This window comes from Mytilus galloprovincialis, chromosome 1 (genome assembly GCF_965363235.1).
Source record: "Mytilus galloprovincialis chromosome 1, xbMytGall1.hap1.1, whole genome shotgun sequence".
Taxonomy (NCBI): Eukaryota; Metazoa; Mollusca; class Bivalvia; order Mytilida; family Mytilidae; genus Mytilus; species Mytilus galloprovincialis.
The window spans coordinates 3277028-3294298 of record NC_134838.1 but is presented as its reverse complement, the minus strand read 5'-3'; the positions used below and the strand labels follow the sequence as shown (position 1 = coordinate 3294298).

At 39.7% G+C, this 17271-nt stretch overlaps 37 non-coding genes across 37 annotated transcripts; all 37 read left to right on the top strand.

Moving 5' to 3' along the window:
• Positions 1-5: 5 nt before the first annotated feature.
• Trnav-cac (transfer RNA valine (anticodon CAC)) lies at positions 6-78 on the top strand. The gene has a single exon. It is a non-coding gene; the product is annotated as a tRNA-Val (tRNA).
• Positions 79-408: 330 nt separating this feature from the next.
• On the top strand, positions 409-480 carry Trnap-agg (transfer RNA proline (anticodon AGG)). Its single transcript has one exon. It is a non-coding gene; the product is annotated as a tRNA-Pro (tRNA).
• Positions 481-813: 333 nt separating this feature from the next.
• Positions 814-885, top strand: Trnap-ugg (transfer RNA proline (anticodon UGG)). The gene has a single exon. It is a non-coding gene; the product is annotated as a tRNA-Pro (tRNA).
• A 538-nt stretch (positions 886-1423) lies between these two features.
• Trnav-cac (transfer RNA valine (anticodon CAC)) lies at positions 1424-1496 on the top strand. Its single transcript has one exon. It is a non-coding gene; the product is annotated as a tRNA-Val (tRNA).
• A 330-nt stretch (positions 1497-1826) lies between these two features.
• Trnap-agg (transfer RNA proline (anticodon AGG)) lies at positions 1827-1898 on the top strand. The gene has a single exon. It is a non-coding gene; the product is annotated as a tRNA-Pro (tRNA).
• Positions 1899-2231: 333 nt separating this feature from the next.
• Positions 2232-2303, top strand: Trnap-ugg (transfer RNA proline (anticodon UGG)). Its single transcript has one exon. It is a non-coding gene; the product is annotated as a tRNA-Pro (tRNA).
• Positions 2304-2841: 538 nt separating this feature from the next.
• Positions 2842-2914, top strand: Trnav-cac (transfer RNA valine (anticodon CAC)). Its single transcript has one exon. It is a non-coding gene; the product is annotated as a tRNA-Val (tRNA).
• Positions 2915-3244: 330 nt separating this feature from the next.
• Positions 3245-3316, top strand: Trnap-agg (transfer RNA proline (anticodon AGG)). The gene has a single exon. It is a non-coding gene; the product is annotated as a tRNA-Pro (tRNA).
• A 333-nt stretch (positions 3317-3649) lies between these two features.
• On the top strand, positions 3650-3721 carry Trnap-ugg (transfer RNA proline (anticodon UGG)). Its single transcript has one exon. It is a non-coding gene; the product is annotated as a tRNA-Pro (tRNA).
• A 538-nt stretch (positions 3722-4259) lies between these two features.
• On the top strand, positions 4260-4332 carry Trnav-cac (transfer RNA valine (anticodon CAC)). The gene has a single exon. It is a non-coding gene; the product is annotated as a tRNA-Val (tRNA).
• A 330-nt stretch (positions 4333-4662) lies between these two features.
• On the top strand, positions 4663-4734 carry Trnap-agg (transfer RNA proline (anticodon AGG)). Its single transcript has one exon. It is a non-coding gene; the product is annotated as a tRNA-Pro (tRNA).
• Positions 4735-5067: 333 nt separating this feature from the next.
• Positions 5068-5139, top strand: Trnap-ugg (transfer RNA proline (anticodon UGG)). The gene has a single exon. It is a non-coding gene; the product is annotated as a tRNA-Pro (tRNA).
• Positions 5140-5677: 538 nt separating this feature from the next.
• Positions 5678-5750, top strand: Trnav-cac (transfer RNA valine (anticodon CAC)). The gene has a single exon. It is a non-coding gene; the product is annotated as a tRNA-Val (tRNA).
• A 330-nt stretch (positions 5751-6080) lies between these two features.
• Trnap-agg (transfer RNA proline (anticodon AGG)) lies at positions 6081-6152 on the top strand. Its single transcript has one exon. It is a non-coding gene; the product is annotated as a tRNA-Pro (tRNA).
• A 333-nt stretch (positions 6153-6485) lies between these two features.
• Trnap-ugg (transfer RNA proline (anticodon UGG)) lies at positions 6486-6557 on the top strand. The gene has a single exon. It is a non-coding gene; the product is annotated as a tRNA-Pro (tRNA).
• A 538-nt stretch (positions 6558-7095) lies between these two features.
• On the top strand, positions 7096-7168 carry Trnav-cac (transfer RNA valine (anticodon CAC)). Its single transcript has one exon. It is a non-coding gene; the product is annotated as a tRNA-Val (tRNA).
• A 330-nt stretch (positions 7169-7498) lies between these two features.
• Trnap-agg (transfer RNA proline (anticodon AGG)) lies at positions 7499-7570 on the top strand. Its single transcript has one exon. It is a non-coding gene; the product is annotated as a tRNA-Pro (tRNA).
• A 333-nt stretch (positions 7571-7903) lies between these two features.
• Trnap-ugg (transfer RNA proline (anticodon UGG)) lies at positions 7904-7975 on the top strand. Its single transcript has one exon. It is a non-coding gene; the product is annotated as a tRNA-Pro (tRNA).
• Positions 7976-8513: 538 nt separating this feature from the next.
• On the top strand, positions 8514-8586 carry Trnav-cac (transfer RNA valine (anticodon CAC)). Its single transcript has one exon. It is a non-coding gene; the product is annotated as a tRNA-Val (tRNA).
• A 330-nt stretch (positions 8587-8916) lies between these two features.
• Trnap-agg (transfer RNA proline (anticodon AGG)) lies at positions 8917-8988 on the top strand. Its single transcript has one exon. It is a non-coding gene; the product is annotated as a tRNA-Pro (tRNA).
• Positions 8989-9321: 333 nt separating this feature from the next.
• On the top strand, positions 9322-9393 carry Trnap-ugg (transfer RNA proline (anticodon UGG)). Its single transcript has one exon. It is a non-coding gene; the product is annotated as a tRNA-Pro (tRNA).
• A 538-nt stretch (positions 9394-9931) lies between these two features.
• On the top strand, positions 9932-10004 carry Trnav-cac (transfer RNA valine (anticodon CAC)). The gene has a single exon. It is a non-coding gene; the product is annotated as a tRNA-Val (tRNA).
• Positions 10005-10334: 330 nt separating this feature from the next.
• Positions 10335-10406, top strand: Trnap-agg (transfer RNA proline (anticodon AGG)). The gene has a single exon. It is a non-coding gene; the product is annotated as a tRNA-Pro (tRNA).
• A 333-nt stretch (positions 10407-10739) lies between these two features.
• On the top strand, positions 10740-10811 carry Trnap-ugg (transfer RNA proline (anticodon UGG)). Its single transcript has one exon. It is a non-coding gene; the product is annotated as a tRNA-Pro (tRNA).
• A 538-nt stretch (positions 10812-11349) lies between these two features.
• Positions 11350-11422, top strand: Trnav-cac (transfer RNA valine (anticodon CAC)). Its single transcript has one exon. It is a non-coding gene; the product is annotated as a tRNA-Val (tRNA).
• Positions 11423-11752: 330 nt separating this feature from the next.
• Trnap-agg (transfer RNA proline (anticodon AGG)) lies at positions 11753-11824 on the top strand. The gene has a single exon. It is a non-coding gene; the product is annotated as a tRNA-Pro (tRNA).
• A 333-nt stretch (positions 11825-12157) lies between these two features.
• Positions 12158-12229, top strand: Trnap-ugg (transfer RNA proline (anticodon UGG)). Its single transcript has one exon. It is a non-coding gene; the product is annotated as a tRNA-Pro (tRNA).
• A 538-nt stretch (positions 12230-12767) lies between these two features.
• Positions 12768-12840, top strand: Trnav-cac (transfer RNA valine (anticodon CAC)). Its single transcript has one exon. It is a non-coding gene; the product is annotated as a tRNA-Val (tRNA).
• Positions 12841-13170: 330 nt separating this feature from the next.
• Trnap-agg (transfer RNA proline (anticodon AGG)) lies at positions 13171-13242 on the top strand. Its single transcript has one exon. It is a non-coding gene; the product is annotated as a tRNA-Pro (tRNA).
• A 333-nt stretch (positions 13243-13575) lies between these two features.
• On the top strand, positions 13576-13647 carry Trnap-ugg (transfer RNA proline (anticodon UGG)). Its single transcript has one exon. It is a non-coding gene; the product is annotated as a tRNA-Pro (tRNA).
• A 538-nt stretch (positions 13648-14185) lies between these two features.
• Trnav-cac (transfer RNA valine (anticodon CAC)) lies at positions 14186-14258 on the top strand. The gene has a single exon. It is a non-coding gene; the product is annotated as a tRNA-Val (tRNA).
• A 330-nt stretch (positions 14259-14588) lies between these two features.
• Positions 14589-14660, top strand: Trnap-agg (transfer RNA proline (anticodon AGG)). Its single transcript has one exon. It is a non-coding gene; the product is annotated as a tRNA-Pro (tRNA).
• A 333-nt stretch (positions 14661-14993) lies between these two features.
• On the top strand, positions 14994-15065 carry Trnap-ugg (transfer RNA proline (anticodon UGG)). The gene has a single exon. It is a non-coding gene; the product is annotated as a tRNA-Pro (tRNA).
• A 538-nt stretch (positions 15066-15603) lies between these two features.
• Trnav-cac (transfer RNA valine (anticodon CAC)) lies at positions 15604-15676 on the top strand. The gene has a single exon. It is a non-coding gene; the product is annotated as a tRNA-Val (tRNA).
• A 330-nt stretch (positions 15677-16006) lies between these two features.
• Trnap-agg (transfer RNA proline (anticodon AGG)) lies at positions 16007-16078 on the top strand. The gene has a single exon. It is a non-coding gene; the product is annotated as a tRNA-Pro (tRNA).
• A 333-nt stretch (positions 16079-16411) lies between these two features.
• Trnap-ugg (transfer RNA proline (anticodon UGG)) lies at positions 16412-16483 on the top strand. The gene has a single exon. It is a non-coding gene; the product is annotated as a tRNA-Pro (tRNA).
• A 538-nt stretch (positions 16484-17021) lies between these two features.
• On the top strand, positions 17022-17094 carry Trnav-cac (transfer RNA valine (anticodon CAC)). The gene has a single exon. It is a non-coding gene; the product is annotated as a tRNA-Val (tRNA).
• The last annotated feature ends 177 nt before the right edge of the window (positions 17095-17271 follow it).

Below are 17271 nucleotides of genomic sequence, written 5' to 3'. Positions count from 1 at the left end.
CAACTGTTTCCGTAGTGTAGTGGTAATCACGTCCGCTTCACACGCGGAAGGTCCTGGGTTCGAGCCCCAGCGGAAACATATTAATTTTTGGGTAATCCGGATCATCGTGAACTGTGCTTATTATAGTGCCTAGAGATATTACTCATTCGGTGTTCTTTTGCAGCCGACGCATGTCGTTCATGTTAAATTGAACATATCACTTCTTATAAAAATCTTTGAAATCGTCTACGCTAAGCACTTTAGACAAAGTTCTTTATAGCAGGTGACTTTTAATAACTTACCGTCCTGATTTCAAAGGTAACAAAGCAAGAGAGGCCAAACGTATAACCCAAGGCAACACGAAAATAGCAACAAGCGATGTCATTTCTGAATTTTATAACTATTATTTAAACATAAGTCAGCTATACAGGCTCTTTGGTCTAGGGGTATGATTCTCGCTTAGGGTGCGAGAGGTCCCGGGTTCGAATCCCGGACGAGCCCAATTTTTGCCTCATATTGTCAATGCGTGGCGAATCTCAAAACTGTTTTCAATACCAGTCGATGGGATATTCAAAGAAAATACACCGCTAATTCGAACGTCAATTAGAATGCATAAAACAGAATTCAGTAGGAGAAAAATACATGCACCAATACAACAGCTATCGTTTGAATTTTTGTTGTTTTTATATAGTTTGATCTCGACCAATGTAAGGTGAATTTCTAGTCAACTTAGAATTTCGAATATGTATCTTGGCAGGTAAACTCCTTTGCCACGTATGGAGAATAATCGTATTCTATAGTTAAATACGGAAAATGTAACTCTAACTATCAAGCGGCTCGTTGGTCTAGGGGTATGATTCTCGCTTTGGGTGCGAGAGGTCCCGGGTTCGAATCCCGGACGAGCCCGTTAATTTTTGGAACGGTTTATAGGCGTTTGGATTCAATGAAATTATACTTTTGTATCTGCCATTGACATTCAAAGCAGTCTGGCTCAGAAATTGCTCAGCATGTTTTCCCGTCACTGATGAGCAATAGTGGTCAAACGGAGAGAAAAGAGGAGTTGATATTCTGGTACATACATTTGTATTCCGATGATTTTGACTTTTTTTTTTTTCGAAGAATGTTATATTTTGGTTTGTGCACGCTGCAAAACAACTTACCTTGATAATCACCATCAAGTTGTGCAATGAAGGAAATGTCGATATCGGATTTAGCTGGCGTATAAGAAGAATACGCATATATATAGACGGCAGAGCTAGGAATATCTGCTTTTCAATTGATTGTGCAGAAGAAAGGTGAACCCCATCCCATGCCAAGAGAATTATGGAAATTAACACGAAAACGCACCTGTTTTCATGCGGGAACGGGTGTTATTCATCTTGATTGCACCAGTTTTTAATCGGACGTTGCTTGAAATATGGAAAACTTCGCACTAACTTCAACTGTTTCCGTAGTGTAGTGGTAATCACGTCCGCTTCACACGCGGAAGGTCCTGGGTTCGAGCCCCAGCGGAAACATATTAATTTTTGGGTAATCCGGATCATCGTGAACTGTGCTTATTATAGTGCCTAGAGATATTACTCATTCGGTGTTCTTTTGCAGCCGACGCATGTCGTTCATGTTAAATTGAACATATCACTTCTTATAAAAATCTTTGAAATCGTCTACGCTAAGCACTTTAGACAAAGTTCTTTATAGCAGGTGACTTTTAATAACTTACCGTCCTGATTTCAAAGGTAACAAAGCAAGAGAGGCCAAACGTATAACCCAAGGCAACACGAAAATAGCAACAAGCGATGTCATTTCTGAATTTTATAACTATTATTTAAACATAAGTCAGCTATACAGGCTCGTTGGTCTAGGGGTATGATTCTCGCTTAGGGTGCGAGAGGTCCCGGGTTCGAATCCCGGACGAGCCCAATTTTTGCCTCATATTGTCAATGCGTGGCGAATCTCAAAACTGTTTTCAATACCAGTCGATGGGATATTCAAAGAAAATACACCGCTAATTCGAACGTCAATTAGAATGCATAAAACAGAATTCAGTAGGAGAAAAATACATGCACCAATACAACAGCTATCGTTTGAATTTTTGTTGTTTTTATATAGTTTGATCTCGACCAATGTAAGGTGAATTTCTAGTCAACTTAGAATTTCGAATATGTATCTTGGCAGGTAAACTCCTTTGCCACGTATGGAGAATAATCGTATTCTATAGTTAAATACGGAAAATGTAACTCTAACTATCAAGCGGCTCGTTGGTCTAGGGGTATGATTCTCGCTTTGGGTGCGAGAGGTCCCGGGTTCGAATCCCGGACGAGCCCGTTAATTTTTGGAACGGTTTATAGGCGTTTGGATTCAATGAAATTATACTTTTGTATCTGCCATTGACATTCAAAGCAGTCTGGCTCAGAAATTGCTCAGCATGTTTTCCCGTCACTGATGAGCAATAGTGGTCAAACGGAGAGAAAAGAGGAGTTGATATTCTGGTACATACATTTGTATTCCGATGATTTTGACTTTTTTTTTTTTCGAAGAATGTTATATTTTGGTTTGTGCACGCTGCAAAACAACTTACCTTGATAATCACCATCAAGTTGTGCAATGAAGGAAATGTCGATATCGGATTTAGCTGGCGTATAAGAAGAATACGCATATATATAGACGGCAGAGCTAGGAATATCTGCTTTTCAATTGATTGTGCAGAAGAAAGGTGAACCCCATCCCATGCCAAGAGAATTATGGAAATTAACACGAAAACGCACCTGTTTTCATGCGGGAACGGGTGTTATTCATCTTGATTGCACCAGTTTTTAATCGGACGTTGCTTGAAATATGGAAAACTTCGCACTAACTTCAACTGTTTCCGTAGTGTAGTGGTAATCACGTCCGCTTCACACGCGGAAGGTCCTGGGTTCGAGCCCCAGCGGAAACATATTAATTTTTGGGTAATCCGGATCATCGTGAACTGTGCTTATTATAGTGCCTAGAGATATTACTCATTCGGTGTTCTTTTGCAGCCGACGCATGTCGTTCATGTTAAATTGAACATATCACTTCTTATAAAAATCTTTGAAATCGTCTACGCTAAGCACTTTAGACAAAGTTCTTTATAGCAGGTGACTTTTAATAACTTACCGTCCTGATTTCAAAGGTAACAAAGCAAGAGAGGCCAAACGTATAACCCAAGGCAACACGAAAATAGCAACAAGCGATGTCATTTCTGAATTTTATAACTATTATTTAAACATAAGTCAGCTATACAGGCTCGTTGGTCTAGGGGTATGATTCTCGCTTAGGGTGCGAGAGGTCCCGGGTTCGAATCCCGGACGAGCCCAATTTTTGCCTCATATTGTCAATGCGTGGCGAATCTCAAAACTGTTTTCAATACCAGTCGATGGGATATTCAAAGAAAATACACCGCTAATTCGAACGTCAATTAGAATGCATAAAACAGAATTCAGTAGGAGAAAAATACATGCACCAATACAACAGCTATCGTTTGAATTTTTGTTGTTTTTATATAGTTTGATCTCGACCAATGTAAGGTGAATTTCTAGTCAACTTAGAATTTCGAATATGTATCTTGGCAGGTAAACTCCTTTGCCACGTATGGAGAATAATCGTATTCTATAGTTAAATACGGAAAATGTAACTCTAACTATCAAGCGGCTCGTTGGTCTAGGGGTATGATTCTCGCTTTGGGTGCGAGAGGTCCCGGGTTCGAATCCCGGACGAGCCCGTTAATTTTTGGAACGGTTTATAGGCGTTTGGATTCAATGAAATTATACTTTTGTATCTGCCATTGACATTCAAAGCAGTCTGGCTCAGAAATTGCTCAGCATGTTTTCCCGTCACTGATGAGCAATAGTGGTCAAACGGAGAGAAAAGAGGAGTTGATATTCTGGTACATACATTTGTATTCCGATGATTTTGACTTTTTTTTTTTTCGAAGAATGTTATATTTTGGTTTGTGCACGCTGCAAAACAACTTACCTTGATAATCACCATCAAGTTGTGCAATGAAGGAAATGTCGATATCGGATTTAGCTGGCGTATAAGAAGAATACGCATATATATAGACGGCAGAGCTAGGAATATCTGCTTTTCAATTGATTGTGCAGAAGAAAGGTGAACCCCATCCCATGCCAAGAGAATTATGGAAATTAACACGAAAACGCACCTGTTTTCATGCGGGAACGGGTGTTATTCATCTTGATTGCACCAGTTTTTAATCGGACGTTGCTTGAAATATGGAAAACTTCGCACTAACTTCAACTGTTTCCGTAGTGTAGTGGTAATCACGTCCGCTTCACACGCGGAAGGTCCTGGGTTCGAGCCCCAGCGGAAACATATTAATTTTTGGGTAATCCGGATCATCGTGAACTGTGCTTATTATAGTGCCTAGAGATATTACTCATTCGGTGTTCTTTTGCAGCCGACGCATGTCGTTCATGTTAAATTGAACATATCACTTCTTATAAAAATCTTTGAAATCGTCTACGCTAAGCACTTTAGACAAAGTTCTTTATAGCAGGTGACTTTTAATAACTTACCGTCCTGATTTCAAAGGTAACAAAGCAAGAGAGGCCAAACGTATAACCCAAGGCAACACGAAAATAGCAACAAGCGATGTCATTTCTGAATTTTATAACTATTATTTAAACATAAGTCAGCTATACAGGCTCGTTGGTCTAGGGGTATGATTCTCGCTTAGGGTGCGAGAGGTCCCGGGTTCGAATCCCGGACGAGCCCAATTTTTGCCTCATATTGTCAATGCGTGGCGAATCTCAAAACTGTTTTCAATACCAGTCGATGGGATATTCAAAGAAAATACACCGCTAATTCGAACGTCAATTAGAATGCATAAAACAGAATTCAGTAGGAGAAAAATACATGCACCAATACAACAGCTATCGTTTGAATTTTTGTTGTTTTTATATAGTTTGATCTCGACCAATGTAAGGTGAATTTCTAGTCAACTTAGAATTTCGAATATGTATCTTGGCAGGTAAACTCCTTTGCCACGTATGGAGAATAATCGTATTCTATAGTTAAATACGGAAAATGTAACTCTAACTATCAAGCGGCTCGTTGGTCTAGGGGTATGATTCTCGCTTTGGGTGCGAGAGGTCCCGGGTTCGAATCCCGGACGAGCCCGTTAATTTTTGGAACGGTTTATAGGCGTTTGGATTCAATGAAATTATACTTTTGTATCTGCCATTGACATTCAAAGCAGTCTGGCTCAGAAATTGCTCAGCATGTTTTCCCGTCACTGATGAGCAATAGTGGTCAAACGGAGAGAAAAGAGGAGTTGATATTCTGGTACATACATTTGTATTCCGATGATTTTGACTTTTTTTTTTTTCGAAGAATGTTATATTTTGGTTTGTGCACGCTGCAAAACAACTTACCTTGATAATCACCATCAAGTTGTGCAATGAAGGAAATGTCGATATCGGATTTAGCTGGCGTATAAGAAGAATACGCATATATATAGACGGCAGAGCTAGGAATATCTGCTTTTCAATTGATTGTGCAGAAGAAAGGTGAACCCCATCCCATGCCAAGAGAATTATGGAAATTAACACGAAAACGCACCTGTTTTCATGCGGGAACGGGTGTTATTCATCTTGATTGCACCAGTTTTTAATCGGACGTTGCTTGAAATATGGAAAACTTCGCACTAACTTCAACTGTTTCCGTAGTGTAGTGGTAATCACGTCCGCTTCACACGCGGAAGGTCCTGGGTTCGAGCCCCAGCGGAAACATATTAATTTTTGGGTAATCCGGATCATCGTGAACTGTGCTTATTATAGTGCCTAGAGATATTACTCATTCGGTGTTCTTTTGCAGCCGACGCATGTCGTTCATGTTAAATTGAACATATCACTTCTTATAAAAATCTTTGAAATCGTCTACGCTAAGCACTTTAGACAAAGTTCTTTATAGCAGGTGACTTTTAATAACTTACCGTCCTGATTTCAAAGGTAACAAAGCAAGAGAGGCCAAACGTATAACCCAAGGCAACACGAAAATAGCAACAAGCGATGTCATTTCTGAATTTTATAACTATTATTTAAACATAAGTCAGCTATACAGGCTCGTTGGTCTAGGGGTATGATTCTCGCTTAGGGTGCGAGAGGTCCCGGGTTCGAATCCCGGACGAGCCCAATTTTTGCCTCATATTGTCAATGCGTGGCGAATCTCAAAACTGTTTTCAATACCAGTCGATGGGATATTCAAAGAAAATACACCGCTAATTCGAACGTCAATTAGAATGCATAAAACAGAATTCAGTAGGAGAAAAATACATGCACCAATACAACAGCTATCGTTTGAATTTTTGTTGTTTTTATATAGTTTGATCTCGACCAATGTAAGGTGAATTTCTAGTCAACTTAGAATTTCGAATATGTATCTTGGCAGGTAAACTCCTTTGCCACGTATGGAGAATAATCGTATTCTATAGTTAAATACGGAAAATGTAACTCTAACTATCAAGCGGCTCGTTGGTCTAGGGGTATGATTCTCGCTTTGGGTGCGAGAGGTCCCGGGTTCGAATCCCGGACGAGCCCGTTAATTTTTGGAACGGTTTATAGGCGTTTGGATTCAATGAAATTATACTTTTGTATCTGCCATTGACATTCAAAGCAGTCTGGCTCAGAAATTGCTCAGCATGTTTTCCCGTCACTGATGAGCAATAGTGGTCAAACGGAGAGAAAAGAGGAGTTGATATTCTGGTACATACATTTGTATTCCGATGATTTTGACTTTTTTTTTTTTCGAAGAATGTTATATTTTGGTTTGTGCACGCTGCAAAACAACTTACCTTGATAATCACCATCAAGTTGTGCAATGAAGGAAATGTCGATATCGGATTTAGCTGGCGTATAAGAAGAATACGCATATATATAGACGGCAGAGCTAGGAATATCTGCTTTTCAATTGATTGTGCAGAAGAAAGGTGAACCCCATCCCATGCCAAGAGAATTATGGAAATTAACACGAAAACGCACCTGTTTTCATGCGGGAACGGGTGTTATTCATCTTGATTGCACCAGTTTTTAATCGGACGTTGCTTGAAATATGGAAAACTTCGCACTAACTTCAACTGTTTCCGTAGTGTAGTGGTAATCACGTCCGCTTCACACGCGGAAGGTCCTGGGTTCGAGCCCCAGCGGAAACATATTAATTTTTGGGTAATCCGGATCATCGTGAACTGTGCTTATTATAGTGCCTAGAGATATTACTCATTCGGTGTTCTTTTGCAGCCGACGCATGTCGTTCATGTTAAATTGAACATATCACTTCTTATAAAAATCTTTGAAATCGTCTACGCTAAGCACTTTAGACAAAGTTCTTTATAGCAGGTGACTTTTAATAACTTACCGTCCTGATTTCAAAGGTAACAAAGCAAGAGAGGCCAAACGTATAACCCAAGGCAACACGAAAATAGCAACAAGCGATGTCATTTCTGAATTTTATAACTATTATTTAAACATAAGTCAGCTATACAGGCTCGTTGGTCTAGGGGTATGATTCTCGCTTAGGGTGCGAGAGGTCCCGGGTTCGAATCCCGGACGAGCCCAATTTTTGCCTCATATTGTCAATGCGTGGCGAATCTCAAAACTGTTTTCAATACCAGTCGATGGGATATTCAAAGAAAATACACCGCTAATTCGAACGTCAATTAGAATGCATAAAACAGAATTCAGTAGGAGAAAAATACATGCACCAATACAACAGCTATCGTTTGAATTTTTGTTGTTTTTATATAGTTTGATCTCGACCAATGTAAGGTGAATTTCTAGTCAACTTAGAATTTCGAATATGTATCTTGGCAGGTAAACTCCTTTGCCACGTATGGAGAATAATCGTATTCTATAGTTAAATACGGAAAATGTAACTCTAACTATCAAGCGGCTCGTTGGTCTAGGGGTATGATTCTCGCTTTGGGTGCGAGAGGTCCCGGGTTCGAATCCCGGACGAGCCCGTTAATTTTTGGAACGGTTTATAGGCGTTTGGATTCAATGAAATTATACTTTTGTATCTGCCATTGACATTCAAAGCAGTCTGGCTCAGAAATTGCTCAGCATGTTTTCCCGTCACTGATGAGCAATAGTGGTCAAACGGAGAGAAAAGAGGAGTTGATATTCTGGTATATACATTTGTATTCCGATGATTTTGACTTTTTTTTTTTTCGAAGAATGTTATATTTTGGTTTGTGCACGCTGCAAAACAACTTACCTTGATAATCACCATCAAGTTGTGCAATGAAGGAAATGTCGATATCGGATTTAGCTGGCGTATAAGAAGAATACGCATATATATAGACGGCAGAGCTAGGAATATCTGCTTTTCAATTGATTGTGCAGAAGAAAGGTGAACCCCATCCCATGCCAAGAGAATTATGGAAATTAACACGAAAACGCACCTGTTTTCATGCGGGAACGGGTGTTATTCATCTTGATTGCACCAGTTTTTAATCGGACGTTGCTTGAAATATGGAAAACTTCGCACTAACTTCAACTGTTTCCGTAGTGTAGTGGTAATCACGTCCGCTTCACACGCGGAAGGTCCTGGGTTCGAGCCCCAGCGGAAACATATTAATTTTTGGGTAATCCGGATCATCGTGAACTGTGCTTATTATAGTGCCTAGAGATATTACTCATTCGGTGTTCTTTTGCAGCCGACGCATGTCGTTCATGTTAAATTGAACATATCACTTCTTATAAAAATCTTTGAAATCGTCTACGCTAAGCACTTTAGACAAAGTTCTTTATAGCAGGTGACTTTTAATAACTTACCGTCCTGATTTCAAAGGTAACAAAGCAAGAGAGGCCAAACGTATAACCCAAGGCAACACGAAAATAGCAACAAGCGATGTCATTTCTGAATTTTATAACTATTATTTAAACATAAGTCAGCTATACAGGCTCGTTGGTCTAGGGGTATGATTCTCGCTTAGGGTGCGAGAGGTCCCGGGTTCGAATCCCGGACGAGCCCAATTTTTGCCTCATATTGTCAATGCGTGGCGAATCTCAAAACTGTTTTCAATACCAGTCGATGGGATATTCAAAGAAAATACACCGCTAATTCGAACGTCAATTAGAATGCATAAAACAGAATTCAGTAGGAGAAAAATACATGCACCAATACAACAGCTATCGTTTGAATTTTTGTTGTTTTTATATAGTTTGATCTCGACTAATGTAAGGTGAATTTCTAGTCAACTTAGAATTTCGAATATGTATCTTGGCAGGTAAACTCCTTTGCCACGTATGGAGAATAATCGTATTCTATAGTTAAATACGGAAAATGTAACTCTAACTATCAAGCGGCTCGTTGGTCTAGGGGTATGATTCTCGCTTTGGGTGCGAGAGGTCCCGGGTTCGAATCCCGGACGAGCCCGTTAATTTTTGGAACGGTTTATAGGCGTTTGGATTCAATGAAATTATACTTTTGTATCTGCCATTGACATTCAAAGCAGTCTGGCTCAGAAATTGCTCAGCATGTTTTCCCGTCACTGATGAGCAATAGTGGTCAAACGGAGAGAAAAGAGGAGTTGATATTCTGGTACATACATTTGTATTCCGATGATTTTGACTTTTTTTTTTTTCGAAGAATGTTATATTTTGGTTTGTGCACGCTGCAAAACAACTTACCTTGATAATCACCATCAAGTTGTGCAATGAAGGAAATGTCGATATCGGATTTAGCTGGCGTATAAGAAGAATACGCATATATATAGACGGCAGAGCTAGGAATATCTGCTTTTCAATTGATTGTGCAGAAGAAAGGTGAACCCCATCCCATGCCAAGAGAATTATGGAAATTAACACGAAAACGCACCTGTTTTCATGCGGGAACGGGTGTTATTCATCTTGATTGCACCAGTTTTTAATCGGACGTTGCTTGAAATATGGAAAACTTCGCACTAACTTCAACTGTTTCCGTAGTGTAGTGGTAATCACGTCCGCTTCACACGCGGAAGGTCCTGGGTTCGAGCCCCAGCGGAAACATATTAATTTTTGGGTAATCCGGATCATCGTGAACTGTGCTTATTATAGTGCCTAGAGATATTACTCATTCGGTGTTCTTTTGCAGCCGACGCATGTCGTTCATGTTAAATTGAACATATCACTTCTTATAAAAATCTTTGAAATCGTCTACGCTAAGCACTTTAGACAAAGTTCTTTATAGCAGGTGACTTTTAATAACTTACCGTCCTGATTTCAAAGGTAACAAAGCAAGAGAGGCCAAACGTATAACCCAAGGCAACACGAAAATAGCAACAAGCGATGTCATTTCTGAATTTTATAACTATTATTTAAACATAAGTCAGCTATACAGGCTCGTTGGTCTAGGGGTATGATTCTCGCTTAGGGTGCGAGAGGTCCCGGGTTCGAATCCCGGACGAGCCCAATTTTTGCCTCATATTGTCAATGCGTGGCGAATCTCAAAACTGTTTTCAATACCAGTCGATGGGATATTCAAAGAAAATACACCGCTAATTCGAACGTCAATTAGAATGCATAAAACAGAATTCAGTAGGAGAAAAATACATGCACCAATACAACAGCTATCGTTTGAATTTTTGTTGTTTTTATATAGTTTGATCTCGACCAATGTAAGGTGAATTTCTAGTCAACTTAGAATTTCGAATATGTATCTTGGCAGGTAAACTCCTTTGCCACGTATGGAGAATAATCGTATTCTATAGTTAAATACGGAAAATGTAACTCTAACTATCAAGCGGCTCGTTGGTCTAGGGGTATGATTCTCGCTTTGGGTGCGAGAGGTCCCGGGTTCGAATCCCGGACGAGCCCGTTAATTTTTGGAACGGTTTATAGGCGTTTGGATTCAATGAAATTATACTTTTGTATCTGCCATTGACATTCAAAGCAGTCTGGCTCAGAAATTGCTCAGCATGTTTTCCCGTCACTGATGAGCAATAGTGGTCAAACGGAGAGAAAAGAGGAGTTGATATTCTGGTACATACATTTGTATTCCGATGATTTTGACTTTTTTTTTTTTCGAAGAATGTTATATTTTGGTTTGTGCACGCTGCAAAACAACTTACCTTGATAATCACCATCAAGTTGTGCAATGAAGGAAATGTCGATATCGGATTTAGCTGGCGTATAAGAAGAATACGCATATATATAGACGGCAGAGCTAGGAATATCTGCTTTTCAATTGATTGTGCAGAAGAAAGGTGAACCCCATCCCATGCCAAGAGAATTATGGAAATTAACACGAAAACGCACCTGTTTTCATGCGGGAACGGGTGTTATTCATCTTGATTGCACCAGTTTTTAATCGGACGTTGCTTGAAATATGGAAAACTTCGCACTAACTTCAACTGTTTCCGTAGTGTAGTGGTAATCACGTCCGCTTCACACGCGGAAGGTCCTGGGTTCGAGCCCCAGCGGAAACATATTAATTTTTGGGTAATCCGGATCATCGTGAACTGTGCTTATTATAGTGCCTAGAGATATTACTCATTCGGTGTTCTTTTGCAGCCGACGCATGTCGTTCATGTTAAATTGAACATATCACTTCTTATAAAAATCTTTGAAATCGTCTACGCTAAGCACTTTAGACAAAGTTCTTTATAGCAGGTGACTTTTAATAACTTACCGTCCTGATTTCAAAGGTAACAAAGCAAGAGAGGCCAAACGTATAACCCAAGGCAACACGAAAATAGCAACAAGCGATGTCATTTCTGAATTTTATAACTATTATTTAAACATAAGTCAGCTATACAGGCTCGTTGGTCTAGGGGTATGATTCTCGCTTAGGGTGCGAGAGGTCCCGGGTTCGAATCCCGGACGAGCCCAATTTTTGCCTCATATTGTCAATGCGTGGCGAATCTCAAAACTGTTTTCAATACCAGTCGATGGGATATTCAAAGAAAATACACCGCTAATTCGAACGTCAATTAGAATGCATAAAACAGAATTCAGTAGGAGAAAAATACATGCACCAATACAACAGCTATCGTTTGAATTTTTGTTGTTTTTATATAGTTTGATCTCGACCAATGTAAGGTGAATTTCTAGTCAACTTAGAATTTCGAATATGTATCTTGGCAGGTAAACTCCTTTGCCACGTATGGAGAATAATCGTATTCTATAGTTAAATACGGAAAATGTAACTCTAACTATCAAGCGGCTCGTTGGTCTAGGGGTATGATTCTCGCTTTGGGTGCGAGAGGTCCCGGGTTCGAATCCCGGACGAGCCCGTTAATTTTTGGAACGGTTTATAGGCGTTTGGATTCAATGAAATTATACTTTTGTATCTGCCATTGACATTCAAAGCAGTCTGGCTCAGAAATTGCTCAGCATGTTTTCCCGTCACTGATGAGCAATAGTGGTCAAACGGAGAGAAAAGAGGAGTTGATATTCTGGTACATACATTTGTATTCCGATGATTTTGACTTTTTTTTTTTTCGAAGAATGTTATATTTTGGTTTGTGCACGCTGCAAAACAACTTACCTTGATAATCACCATCAAGTTGTGCAATGAAGGAAATGTCGATATCGGATTTAGCTGGCGTATAAGAAGAATACGCATATATATAGACGGCAGAGCTAGGAATATCTGCTTTTCAATTGATTGTGCAGAAGAAAGGTGAACCCCATCCCATGCCAAGAGAATTATGGAAATTAACACGAAAACGCACCTGTTTTCATGCGGGAACGGGTGTTATTCATCTTGATTGCACCAGTTTTTAATCGGACGTTGCTTGAAATATGGAAAACTTCGCACTAACTTCAACTGTTTCCGTAGTGTAGTGGTAATCACGTCCGCTTCACACGCGGAAGGTCCTGGGTTCGAGCCCCAGCGGAAACATATTAATTTTTGGGTAATCCGGATCATCGTGAACTGTGCTTATTATAGTGCCTAGAGATATTACTCATTCGGTGTTCTTTTGCAGCCGACGCATGTCGTTCATGTTAAATTGAACATATCACTTCTTATAAAAATCTTTGAAATCGTCTACGCTAAGCACTTTAGACAAAGTTCTTTATAGCAGGTGACTTTTAATAACTTACCGTCCTGATTTCAAAGGTAACAAAGCAAGAGAGGCCAAACGTATAACCCAAGGCAACACGAAAATAGCAACAAGCGATGTCATTTCTGAATTTTATAACTATTATTTAAACATAAGTCAGCTATACAGGCTCGTTGGTCTAGGGGTATGATTCTCGCTTAGGGTGCGAGAGGTCCCGGGTTCGAATCCCGGACGAGCCCAATTTTTGCCTCATATTGTCAATGCGTGGCGAATCTCAAAACTGTTTTCAATACCAGTCGATGGGATATTCAAAGAAAATACACCGCTAATTCGAACGTCAATTAGAATGCATAAAACAGAATTCAGTAGGAGAAAAATACATGCACCAATACAACAGCTATCGTTTGAATTTTTGTTGTTTTTATATAGTTTGATCTCGACCAATGTAAGGTGAATTTCTAGTCAACTTAGAATTTCGAATATGTATCTTGGCAGGTAAACTCCTTTGCCACGTATGGAGAATAATCGTATTCTATAGTTAAATACGGAAAATGTAACTCTAACTATCAAGCGGCTCGTTGGTCTACGGGTATGATTCTCGCTTTGGGTGCGAGAGGTCCCGGGTTCGAATCCCGGACGAGCCCGTTAATTTTTGGAACGGTTTATAGGCGTTTGGATTCAATGAAATTATACTTTTGTATCTGCCATTGACATTCAAAGCAGTCTGGCTCAGAAATTGCTCAGCATGTTTTCCCGTCACTGATGAGCAATAGTGGTCAAACGGAGAGAAAAGAGGAGTTGATATTCTGGTACATACATTTGTATTCCGATGATTTTGACTTTTTTTTTTTTCGAAGAATGTTATATTTTGGTTTGTGCACGCTGCAAAACAACTTACCTTGATAATCACCATCAAGTTGTGCAATGAAGGAAATGTCGATATCGGATTTAGCTGGCGTATAAGAAGAATACGCATATATATAGACGGCAGAGCTAGGAATATCTGCTTTTCAATTGATTGTGCAGAAGAAAGGTGAACCCCATCCCATGCCAAGAGAATTATGGAAATTAACACGAAAACGCACCTGTTTTCATGCGGGAACGGGTGTTATTCATCTTGATTGCACCAGTTTTTAATCGGACGTTGCTTGAAATATGGAAAACTTCGCACTAACTTCAACTGTTTCCGTAGTGTAGTGGTAATCACGTCCGCTTCACACGCGGAAGGTCCTGGGTTCGAGCCCCAGCGGAAACATATTAATTTTTGGGTAATCCGGATCATCGTGAACTGTGCTTATTATAGTGCCTAGAGATATTACTCATTCGGTGTTCTTTTGCAGCCGACGCATGTCGTTCATGTTAAATTGAACATATCACTTCTTATAAAAATCTTTGAAATCGTCTACGCTAAGCACTTTAGACAAAGTTCTTTATAGCAGGTGACTTTTAATAACTTACCGTCCTGATTTCAAAGGTAACAAAGCAAGAGAGGCCAAACGTATAACCCAAGGCAACACGAAAATAGCAACAAGCGATGTCATTTCTGAATTTTATAACTATTATTTAAACATAAGTCAGCTATACAGGCTCGTTGGTCTAGGGGTATGATTCTCGCTTAGGGTGCGAGAGGTCCCGGGTTCGAATCCCGGACGAGCCCAATTTTTGCCTCATATTGTCAATGCGTGGCGAATCTCAAAACTGTTTTCAATACCAGTCGATGGGATATTCAAAGAAAATACACCGCTAATTCGAACGTCAATTAGAATGCATAAAACAGAATTCAGTAGGAGAAAAATACATGCACCAATACAACAGCTATCGTTTGAATTTTTGTTGTTTTTATATAGTTTGATCTCGACCAATGTAAGGTGAATTTCTAGTCAACTTAGAATTTCGAATATGTATCTTGGCAGGTAAACTCCTTTGCCACGTATGGAGAATAATCGTATTCTATAGTTAAATACGGAAAATGTAACTCTAACTATCAAGCGGCTCGTTGGTCTAGGGGTATGATTCTCGCTTTGGGTGCGAGAGGTCCCGGGTTCGAATCCCGGACGAGCCCGTTAATTTTTGGAACGGTTTATAGGCGTTTGGATTCAATGAAATTATACTTTTGTATCTGCCATTGACATTCAAAGCAGTCTGGCTCAGAAATTGCTCAGCATGTTTTCCCGTCACTGATGAGCAATAGTGGTCAAACGGAGAGAAAAGAGGAGTTGATATTCTGGTACATACATTTGTATTCCGATGATTTTGACTTTTTTTTTTTTCGAAGAATGTTATATTTTGGTTTGTGCACGCTGCAAAACAACTTACCTTGATAATCACCATCAAGTTGTGCAATGAAGGAAATGTCGATATCGGATTTAGCTGGCGTATAAGAAGAATACGCATATATATAGACGGCAGAGCTAGGAATATCTGCTTTTCAATTGATTGTGCAGAAGAAAGGTGAACCCCATCCCATGCCAAGAGAATTATGGAAATTAACACGAAAACGCACCTGTTTTCATGCGGGAACGGGTGTTATTCATCTTGATTGCACCAGTTTTTAATCGGACGTTGCTTGAAATATGGAAAACTTCGCACTAACTTCAACTGTTTCCGTAGTGTAGTGGTAATCACGTCCGCTTCACACGCGGAAGGTCCTGGGTTCGAGCCCCAGCGGAAACATATTAATTTTTGGGTAATCCGGATCATCGTGAACTGTGCTTATTATAGTGCCTAGAGATATTACTCATTCGGTGTTCTTTTGCAGCCGACGCATGTCGTTCATGTTAAATTGAACATATCACTTCTTATAAAAATCTTTGAAATCGTCTACGCTAAGCACTTTAGACAAAGTTCTTTATAGCAGGTGACTTTTAATAACTTACCGTCCTGATTTCAAAGGTAACAAAGCAAGAGAGGCCAAACGTATAACCCAAGGCAACACGAAAATAGCAACAAGCGATGTCATTTCTGAATTTTATAACTATTATTTAAACATAAGTCAGCTATACAGGCTCGTTGGTCTAGGGGTATGATTCTCGCTTAGGGTGCGAGAGGTCCCGGGTTCGAATCCCGGACGAGCCCAATTTTTGCCTCATATTGTCAATGCGTGGCGAATCTCAAAACTGTTTTCAATACCAGTCGATGGGATATTCAAAGAAAATACACCGCTAATTCGAACGTCAATTAGAATGCATAAAACAGAATTCAGTAGGAGAAAAATACATGCACCAATACAACAGCTATCGTTTGAATTTTTGTTGTTTTTATATAGTTTGATCTCGACCAATGTAAGGTGAATTTCTAGTCAACTTAGAATTTCGAATATGTATCTTGGCAGGTAAACTCCTTTGCCACGTATGGAGAATAATCGTATTCTATAGTTAAATACGGAAAATGTAACTCTAACTATCAAGCGGCTCGTTGGTCTAGGGGTATGATTCTCGCTTTGGGTGCGAGAGGTCCCGGGTTCGAATCCCGGACGAGCCCGTTAATTTTTGGAACGGTTTATAGGCGTTTGGATTCAATGAAATTATACTTTTGTATCTGCCATTGACATTCAAAGCAGTCTGGCTCAGAAATTGCTCAGCATGTTTTCCCGTCACTGATGAGCAATAGTGGTCAAACGGAGAGAAAAGAGGAGTTGATATTCTGGTACATACATTTGTATTCCGATGATTTTGACTTTTTTTTTTTTCGAAGAATGTTATATTTTGGTTTGTGCACGCTGCAAAACAACTTACCTTGATAATCACCATCAAGTTGTGCAATGAAGGAAATGTCGATATCGGATTTAGCTGGCGTATAAGAAGAATACGCATATATATAGACGGCAGAGCTAGGAATATCTGCTTTTCAATTGATTGTGCAGAAGAAAGGTGAACCCCATCCCATGCCAAGAGAATTATGGAAATTAACACGAAAACGCACCTGTTTTCATGCGGGAACGGGTGTTATTCATCTTGATTGCACCAGTTTTTAATCGGACGTTGCTTGAAATATGGAAAACTTCGCACTAACTTCAACTGTTTCCGTAGTGTAGTGGTAATCACGTCCGCTTCACACGCGGAAGGTCCTGGGTTCGAGCCCCAGCGGAAACATATTAATTTTTGGGTAATCCGGATCATCGTGAACTGTGCTTATTATAGTGCCTAGAGATATTACTCATTCGGTGTTCTTTTGCAGCCGACGCATGTCGTTCATGTTAAATTGAACATATCACTTCTTATAAAAATCTTTGAAATCGTCTACGCTAAGCACTTTAGACAAAGTTCTTT